The 10358-nt window shown below is 37.6% G+C and overlaps 1 long non-coding RNA gene across 2 annotated transcripts in view; it reads right to left on the minus strand.

Moving 5' to 3' along the window:
* Positions 1-548: 548 nt before the first annotated feature.
* Positions 549-10358, minus strand: part of LOC104850676 — a 392307-nt gene continuing 382497 nt past the window's right edge. Inside the window, exons 4-5 of one of the 2 annotated variants that reach the window (XR_004515225.1) lie at positions 5039-5577; positions 549-825 (exon numbers count right to left, since the gene is read on the minus strand). This is a non-coding gene — a long non-coding RNA (uncharacterized LOC104850676). Of the gene's footprint in view, positions 826-4521; positions 5578-10358 lie in introns of those variants that run through there. The other variant, XR_004515224.1, reaches the window with a different exon arrangement.

Raw genomic sequence — 10358 nt, forward strand, 5'->3', positions numbered from 1 at the left:
AAAAGAAAAAGAAAGGGAGCTGGGAAATGGCTAAGCCCAAACATGGTATTTAAAAGTAATTTCTTTCTAGTTGACAATTTTATAGTGTATTCATGCAACCAAAATAAGTGGGGGAACAAACTAAGTAACAACACAAATAATACATAAGTTGAAGCCGTTTCCTCCAGCATGCCCAGCTTTTATAAATCTTCCTATGTTGATAATCAAGAAGATTCCTTTGCTACTTCCCATTAGTGAGGTAAATCCCACACACGTGCAGGTGGCCCACCCAGGAAGCACACAGGCTTGTAAGTAATTAGATTTAGGAATGCATGCTTTCCTTGCTTCTGTCAGAAATGGAACGTGGCCCTGGTAATGAAGCCAGCTGACAAAACTGGGTGCAACTGTTCAGATATAGTGTTTTCTTGGAGCATAATGTTAAATAAGTAAGAATGAGCACCAAAATATTAGCATTCCTGAGGAGATTGGCCGTTCATTTTTTTTCTTAATAAGAACAATAATTCATAGTATTTGCCAGGAAAAACCCTAAACACTTTCAGTTTCTCTTGTTTAATTTTCAAAACATTCCAGAAGAAAGATATAATCATTTTCCTTTTACAAAAGGGAAATGGAGGTCCAGAGATGTTAAGGATCTTGCCATGTTGCCAACATATTAAGATGTTGACAGAATTAGTTGTGGAGCCAGGATTTGGATCAAGGCAGTCCATGTCCCCAAGCAGGGTTCTAGGCCTTTTTTTTTCCCTTTCAGGAGGATGCCTTTGCCAGGTATATTGGCTTTTTCCTCAGGTGATACTGGGCTAAATGCTAGGGAAACATCTTGCTTACCTGAAAAAAAAAATATATATATATATATATTACTGGTTTTGATCAAATTCCCTGGAAGACTGGTTAAGATTTGTCTTAACACATGCATTTCCTTTGCCAAAGCACACGTGGTATGTTTGGACATATGGTATCATTTTTATGATCCTTTAACCTTTACATATTTCAAATATTTCATGGTAGGGTTAATTATTTGTGGCAACCAAGATTGGCAGCTGGTCTTATGGGGCCATCTTTGGAATCCTTAAGAAATGAGAGGATTGGTACTTTGTGGAACATAACTTTCAAAGATAAATATGTGCATATAAAGAAGAAATTTTTGACCAACTCATTAGGGAGCCCTGTTTGTAATGTCTTTTGGTAAACTAAAAAATTTACTCTGATACCTATAAGTATGCATGATTTTTAGTTTGGTGTTACTGTGCTTCCAACAATTTTACAAACAGATAAACAGTGAGCATCCTGAATTGCTTGAAAAAGTTCACTCAGCTATAACTCAGATATTGACTATCTTTGTATGTCTTCAATATAATGTTTAAATATACAAAATAGACTTGCTAAAATTCTTCAACTCATTAAACATTGAACATATCTTTGATAACTTGATTAGTGAGATGTCTAAGTTGATAGAATTATAAATAACTTTAAAGCATCATCATTATTAAAAAATTTAAACATTAAAAAATATGGTTGACCACTTCTCATCCTTCTAAAAACCGTTTGACAAGACAGCTAAAATACAATGAAATCTGTGAAGCACTACATGGAGCCCAAAGCAGAAGACCTTACAGAATGTGAAGCTTCCACAACACATGTACAGTATGGTACATGTTTATCGTTGCTTTAACAGCTTAGTTTCAACGATCGCATCAGTGGACTCACATTAACCTGCTTATGGAAGCAGTGAAGGGGCCAGATTCTGAGGTACAGTTTCCTTAGGTTTGAATCCAGTGAGTGGGGTTATGAGCCTAAATTTTTGAGTGACTGGAAAGTTTGTGTCTGTACCCTACAGATGCGTGGCAATGTTTTTCTCTAGAGAACATGTGGTAACATCTGGAAACACTTCTTTTTTTTTTTTCCTGTCAAAAGTGAGGAAAAGGATGTCACTGTTTTCTTGGAAATAGAGGCCAAGTATATTGCTGACTTGTTAACAATGCGCAGGCATGTGCCCCACACAAAAACTGGGCTGACCCAAAATTCAGTAGTGTTGAAGAAAGAAATCCCACTGTAAGTCAAGATCACTTAAGTTGGCTTTTATAGATCCCAGGCTATTTTCTGATTGGATCTTAGAAAAGACTCTTATAGTTTAATTATGAAGTCAATCTGCATAAAGTGGCCAGAAAGAATTTAGTCTCTAACTTAATGAATGGCTATTTTAAAATGCATTTTAACTCTTTCTAAGTTTACTATGTCAATAAAATCATCTTTGAATAAATCTAACATATTTTTCCATATTCAAAAGAGAGACCTTTTAAAATAGTTTTTACTGCCTAAAAGATATAGCTCTATTAATCTGCAGTCCAAAATTAATGTCCAATACTTGTTGAAAAGTGATTCTGGATTTTGCATAGCAACTGTCTCAGTCCATTTTGTGCTGCTACAAACAGCAAGCCTGACACTGGGTCATTAATAATAAACAGAAATGATTTCTCACATTCTTAGAGGATTGGAAGTCCATCATCAAAGGGCTGGCATTGATGAGGACGTACAGAAGGGCAAAAGAGGGAGGGCACCAATCCAACTCACAAGGATGAAGCTCTCATGTCTAATCACCTCTCAAAAGCCCCTCCCCTTAGTACTGTTACAGAGACAATTAAATTTCAACATGAGTCTTAGAGGGACAAACATTTAGTAATAGCACCGAATTTTACACAATGAATAGTACCAAATGCATGGTTAGAGATCTTACACCTCACTGATAATGTAATAGAACACTGTATCATTCCTGTTTCTTTGGCTTAGGGTCAGAAATTCTTTATCAGTTGACCATAGACTTCTATGTAGGACTAACACTAAGATAGTGACTGTTCCATAAAAGAGTCAGGATAAATAGAAATCTGCTTAAAATTTGTACTAGCTTAAAATGGAGATGTTCTTTACTTCTCTTTTATCTACTCATTTCTAACAATCTAACTTGTTTCTCAATTAACTGACTTTTAAAAGTGCTAGCTGCATTTCTCCTTTCTCAGTGAATAGAAAAATGCACAAATTATGTGATTTTTTTCAAAAAAATTATTTAAAACAAGGGTTGGCTTAAATAAACAATTGGCTCTGTTACCCATGGCATCAGACAGAATTCTTTATATTAGTTACACTATAACCAAATTTATTTTTGACAACTTTTCTGTGCCACATCCTTCTGTTACGATGTCCCTGCTTTGGAACTTGCCAACAGTGTGCTGAATCCCCTGAAATCATGAGCTAAATTAAACCTCTCCTCCTTTAGGCTGTGGGTGTTCGGTACTGTGACCCAGCTTCAGAAAGGCTGAGTAATACAAAAGTGCTCCACAGAATGTTGGCTGTGAAGGAAGTTACTCAGATTCAAATTTCAGTTTTTCATTTAGTAGCTAGAGACACTGAAGAAGTTACTTCACATTTTTGTGCATGTATTTTCCTCATTGGTAAAGTAGAAACAATATTATTTAACTTATAGGATTGTTAAGGGACTAAATGAGTGAAACACATTATTTAACATGGCTTCCAAGGGAAACACACTTGTGCTCCTTCCTGCCTCTCAGGAGCTGTCTGTCTCAGTAAAGTTTTCCTACTCTTAGGGTTCCTAGTACAGAAGAGGACACATAGTGATGAAAGAGTGTTAGTTAACTATGTTGTTGTCACCATTATTGTGAAGACTATCATTTCTCTCTCATAGTGTTCTCTCCTCTTATATAGTTTATTGAATGTTTGCATTCACTTTCATGAAAGTACTTATTCTAGGAACTAAATATCAAATTTAATTTTTTCTTTGGCATTCAGGGATAGATGGATTGTTTTTTTAAATCTGAAGGAAGTTTAAGGCACTATTGGGCCCTAAGTTTTATTCTTAGGATAGCAACTTTTTAGGAATGACCCAGAAAGTAATCATTTCTCTAGTGTGACTTCCAACCCTTGGGTGATAGGGCACTTGTAGCAAAATGAGATGCCTTCCCTCTGCTTTAATACTTTATATACAGTAATAATATTGAGAAGCAAACTAAATGTGGAGTCAGAATAACCAGGTTCTAATTAAATCCCATTTCCAACTACCTGTGTGACCTTGAACAATGAATTGCTCTGATAAAATTGGGAGGTGTTAAGGAGATAATCCCCGAAGCACCTTGTATTAGTGTATAGCATGTTTTCTACAAACCTTGCTCAGTCAGGGACTCTAACTATGAAGAAATAAGAAAGAATAGAGAAAAAGAAAATAATACAAAGGAAACAAAAGAAGGAAGAGATTATTAGGAGTACAATGAAAAATAGAAAATAAGGGAGGTAGATTCAGCTAGACAGTTGGCTGATACTTTTATTTTTTATTTTTTAGAGTAGGAACATTTTATTGAGGGAAAGAAAGCTTCTGTCTAAGAGAGACAGAAAGGAGACTGGAGAGTGGGTTGCCCGCCCACCCCACTTTTCAAAGATGTTTTATTACAGCCAAGCCATGTGGTGAGTAGGGTACAAAGTGGGACAAAACTATAAGACCAGTGGAAAATGACAAGGTGGGCATGAGGTGGGGCAAAACCATGACCAACCAATAAGATTACAAGTACAGTCAGGGCAATATTGATTCTGTGCAGGGAAAATAGGTTCTACAAGGACTGTGTCACAGAAAAGAGTCTAAAATTTTTGAGAAATTAAGGATTTCATGCATGGATACCATCAGGAAAGAAATAAATCAAGAAAAGATAGGCATATTCTCCCAGGATCAAGGGTTGTGATGAACACTATATATTTCCTTTCTTGGTACATCTGTTATATGTAGGAGGGCTTGAAATAAAGCACCCATGTGGTCTGACCCTCCTCTATTGCTATGGATCATCTTATAATAAGCAATAACACAATTCTAGCCTGGCCATCCCTAGAGACTCCTTCCCAGACTATCTCTTTGCAAAAGAGAATGTCGTGTTTTGACAGGGGTAAATTCTTCAGTAAAGAAGTGCAGAGAGAATGCTATAAATGCATCCATATGTTTTCCTCTTACCCTTATTTCTGCATTTCATATGAAGTATTCTTTTACCTTAGAGTCTATCTTCCTCTCTCAGAAAAAAACTTTTACTTCTTTTCTTTTCTTTTCTTTTTTCCTATTTCTCCCTTTGGCCCAAATCATAGTCCTGAAAATGTAAAACCTGCAGTTTTGGGTATGTTACCAAAAGAAACAGTCTTACTTAAAATCTTGTTTTTGCCAAAATATTTTCAAAGTAGCTGGAGAGCTGTCAAACCACAGTGGCTCTCAGCTGCATTTCCTTCTAGCATTTCCCCAGGTTCTCCCAGCACAGCACTCAGTAATTGGATATTATTTGAGGAGGAAGGGAAAAATGCTGCACAAGACAGTTTGTAGATTTAGGAATTATCCTCCGGGTGCTGAAGGCCAGAGATTCAGAGGTGCTCAGCTGCCAAACTCTGGGCTGCGTGACTGTGTATCATTCCTAGATGCAGCTTTCAGCGAGGAGACCTGGGGGAAACACGCTGGTAACTGTCAATGTGTAGACTGTCATTCCAAAGTCCTTAGATTCTTTTCAGCCTCTGGTCATGTGACTTCAACCAATGGAGTCTATCCTAAAAGAAGAAAATTACTGTAAACAACTTGAGATGACATGCACACTGGCATTGCGGGTACTGACAACCTTCGCTTGTTCGTTCCTGTCTCTTCTAACCCTAGCTAGCAATTATGGCTTTTTGGTACCAGTTTGTACGTTTAGAATAATTTCAATGCAGGCAATCAGCCTTTGGGTTTCTCTAATTCCTTTCTTCAAAGACCTTGAGAGGGATGGCAACTCGTCAGTTACATTTTCATTATTTTAGAGATAGTAGCTAGTGTCCTCTTGACTTCTCCAGAAACTGAAGTTTAGGAAGGTGACATGAGTTTCCCAAGATCACATAAAAAGTCTAAACTGCTTCTCACTTGTTAGTATTTTTTAACTTATTTGACCGTAAGACAATATAATGTGACGAATTCATTTATGGTAAAATAATAATTTCAAAACTGTATAAAATGATTGTAATTATCATTTATCCACTAATCACTAACTGACTATAGATTTGGCTTCAGGGTTCAAGTGCCACAGCATTCTAGCTATTTTTACAACATCTACCATTATATCATAAGGCTCCAGTGGGAGGAAAATCCTGAAGGGGCAAGTGAAGAGAATTTGACAGAGTGCACAAGTTCAAGAGAGCCAGCGTGAGACACGCAGCTGGAAACAGTTGCCCCTCACTCACTACTATTAAGCAGTGACCAGAACCCAGGGAGGTGACTCTGACCTTACATTTTTTTCCTCTCTGCTCTCTTGTAAGTGTACCATGGGCAAAACTAACAATAAGCCAGTGGGTAAAGAAGCCTGAATCTCTTCTCTGAAAATACTATATGCTGATGACTGCTGAATTTTTATATCCATGCTTAAATTTAAATTTCCTACTAGGCGTTTCTTAACTGGGCCCCTGATCAACCTCCAAGTTTAGTTCTTTCCCTAATATTCCCCCATCTCAGTTGTTGGCCATCTCTGACTAGCTGTAGGACAGAAATCTTCTAGACATCCCTAACTTCTCTTCCCCTGCATTCATAACTAGCGCCCTCCTCTTCAGCAAATCTTGTTGACCCTTCTTCAACATATACCCAGTATAGGGCTGGGGATTTAGCTTGGTGGTTCCATGGCTTGCCTCACCAGCACAAGGTCTGCTGGGACCAAACAAAACAAAACAAAACAAAAAACACCCCAAAACATATACCTGGTTTCCCATCATGTCTCAATAGTACTACCATAATCTGCACCCAGACTGTCACTTTCTGAAATATTATGCTAAATAATTCTGCTTCTATCCTACCTCTTTGTGGTTTAATCTCAAGACTGAAACTGAAGAGATACTCTGATAAAACCCAAGTTAGATCATGTTGAGCTTCTATTCAGAATGCTTAATAACCCGTCATTTCACGCCTAGAAGGTACCGAGTGCTACCTAGAGAAAGTCAAGTCCTTACAATGACCTACAAGAATCGACAAGATGTGCTCATCCATCCTCTCGGCTGTCTGGCATCACTATCTGCTATTTCTGCCTCTCCTTATCTTTTTTCACTCTAAACTATTTTCTGTGTTTAAAACATTCTGCTATTTTTGCTATTCCCTCTACTTGGTGTTCCTTTCCATCAATAGCTGTGTGGTACAGTCGTAAATCTACTTCAGATTTTTGCACAAATGTCACCTCATATGAGGCCTGCTGTAGTTCATATTAAAATGTAAGTGTCCTTCACCCCCAAATTAACATATTTTTCTATGATTCTTCTCCTATAGTACTTGTTGTGGTTTATATCTAGATGTTCCCTCAAAGCTTCATGCCCTCATAAGTGGGACTTCCGGGAGGTGATTGGATCATGAGAGGATGGTCCATCATCATCAGTGGACTAATCCATCATGAGTTCACGGCTAAATGTCATGTTAGGGGGTGAAGCTTGGTGGGAGGAGGTGAGTCACCGGAGACATGGCCTGTAGGATTTATCTCTTTCCTGCTCTTCTCTCTGGTTCCTGTTGTCATACCATGAAGAGTTTCTTCTTTGCCAAGCCCTCCAGAAATGCTGCTCTGCTGTGTAGCCAGCTATGGGCTGAAACTTCTACAAACTCTGAGCCAAAATAAACCTCTCCTTTCTTAAATTGTAGATGTCAGGTATTTTGTCCCAGCAATGAGAAAGTGACTAAGACAGTATTTAACACCATCTGACACCTTTTATTTGTTTTGATCTCCTTTTCCCTGCTTGCACCTCCCTACTCACTAAAATGAAATATCTGTGATCCTGACATGCTTGAAGCACCGTAACAGGACATAAGCGATTAGCAAAGTTCCGCTGCATGCAACAAGACTGCTTTTTTCCCCCCTCGTAGTACTGATTCACTGTTCTTGGCACAGGGATGCACAAATGCTCCCTATCTTGTATCAGAGGATTTCTTTATATGTCCATATCAGGATAGCAAAAAGAGGCTTTAAGTCTGAAATGTAGCAATGTTTGAGCCCTTTTGTTAGAAACAAATTTATTATATTCTATAGACCTTGGAAGTTAGAAGAGCCAGAGAAAAGAGGCCTTTTTTCATAAAATCATCATTAGTAAGTCATCTGAAATCACTCAGGGCCAGAGTTTATCCTGAGAAAGAACTGAGAGTGGACATGAGGAAACTTTTGTCTCAATGGTAATAGACTTAAAGGGCACAAACTCACAGCCAAACTCATAGAAAAGGAAGAGAGAATGGAGATGATACCTCAGCTCGAGAGGAGAGGATCTGAAGTGTACACAGCATTGGTGGAGAAAATTAGACTGGCGATTAACAAAAGAAATGGGCCAGCTCTTATGGAGTTGCCAGTGTGGGCTAGGGTCTGGTAGATCATCATTTCTGACCTGGTTTTGTAAGGTGGCTCAGGAGCAGTTCTTAACCCTTGAGGGAACAATGTGGCCCCCACAGAATGATATTTTCTGCTTGAGAAGAGTCTCAGTTCCTGTCTGGGTAATTGTTCTCATGTGTGCCTGTGTGTGTGCATGTGGCGGGGGGGTGGTGGTGATCTCATCATGTGATGATCTGTCTGAAGAGGTTTTGCTGGCATTTAAGGTAATGAGTTAGGACATTTAGGTGATGATTTTAGGACAATAGCTGCATATTTTTAGGTGATGGCTTGGGAGGGTCTGGAACACGACTTTGTAAAGACTGACAGTTGAATGTTTCTGAAACAACATACTCTTGTCTTGGTTTCCTCAATCTTAAAAGAGAATCAAATGGGTTAGATAAATTTAGAACTAAAAAGCCAGGTTTTAGACAGGCACTCCTTAAGTGACTAATGTGTTTACATGCAAAGCTCAGTAAGAATTTGATCCAAAGTTTAAGGTAATACAAGATAGATATATAAAATAAATGCAGATATGTCAAGCTTTATTCTGAATTTAGTTACCCATTAAATGCCTGTAGGTCTAAATGAAGAGTCAGTGCTTTATAGCAAAAGCAGCTGTTAAGTCCCTGAAGGTCTCAAAACCACACATGACAGCTCTGCTGAAATCAGAGGCAGGGTTGCAAGTTAGAGTTCAAAAACTGTAAGAAAATGAGAAAAGTTTTCCAGAAGTTGAGCTATGGGAGAATTCTGCATGTTTTATGTATTCTTGGCAAGTGTTCAAAGAAAGTCATTGGCTGTATTTCCCACCCTAAGTATTAAGATTTTAATGTATAAGACCTTAAAAAATAGTAAGGTATGTAAAGCTTTACAAAGCCCGGAGGCCAAAACCGGTAAAGTAGAAAAATCTTTCTAATCTTTTCTCCTAGTATATTAAACAAATATCAATAAGCTTTATGCTGAAAGGGATCAAAAAGTTTGTCCAATTTCAGCAGAGTGGAAAAGCCAGTGAGGAATTTTGTTTTACAAAAGAATAAAATAAACACTAATCAAGTAATGGGATTTTAGGTGTTCAAGGGGCCCCAAACTAAAAATAAATCATTTATTATAAGCTTGATGCAACCAAAAATTCCACATTCCACCATTCCACTCTTCTACTTAAGGATTTATTCCTGGGTGAAGTCCCCCATCAGATAATTGTTCCTCAATGTGATAAAAGAATTTGAGAACAGTTTTGCCAGGGGGTACATAATTGTCTGTAAGGACCCTGAAAGGCTTGTGATCCAAGGAACACAGGATTAAAGAAGCTCAGACTGCAAACTCTCACCTATAGGTTTGCTTTGATTCAACTTCATTTCTTCTGTTGTAAAGATTCTTCATCTTCAGGATGTATCTTTTGGGGAAAATTGTCATTTCAGAGACTCAGGTCAGGTCTCACATGTAGACTTAGGGTCAGACAGAGGCACCTACCAGTGTGTGACATATATAGTCTTCCCGTTAGTCTTTACCTGACCATCACATGTCTCATTCTGTCTTTATAATAAATTAGCACAATCACTGAAACTGGTAATAAGTGTAACTAAAGAAGAAATTGATAATAATCATTAAAATCTAGGTGGTACCTTCTATGCATGAGTGGATTTCAATTATCCGAATTTCCACCCTGGAAAATAACTTTAAGATGTTTGTTCATTATGCTTGTATTCCCAGTAGTCCTTCAAGAAACACTGATCACCACCAGAAACTGCATTACATCAAGAGACTTATGAAGAAACAAGACAAAATAATGTATAGTTATAGAAACTAACTTCTGTGAATCTAAACTAATGAAAATGAGAAGTAAAAGAAAAAATACAGAAAAACAACACCCTTATAAACAGAATGGAAGCATGAATCTTAATTTTAAAAAGTATTTTCAGATAATGAAGATTTTAAGAATAATGTAAGGTTTCTTTATATTACCTTTTCAGGAGAGAG

Source organism: Fukomys damarensis, unplaced genomic scaffold (assembly GCF_012274545.1).
Source record: "Fukomys damarensis isolate Sample0158 unplaced genomic scaffold, DMR_v1.0_HiC HiC_scaffold_1, whole genome shotgun sequence".
Lineage (NCBI taxonomy): Eukaryota > Metazoa > Chordata > Mammalia > Rodentia > Bathyergidae > Fukomys > Fukomys damarensis.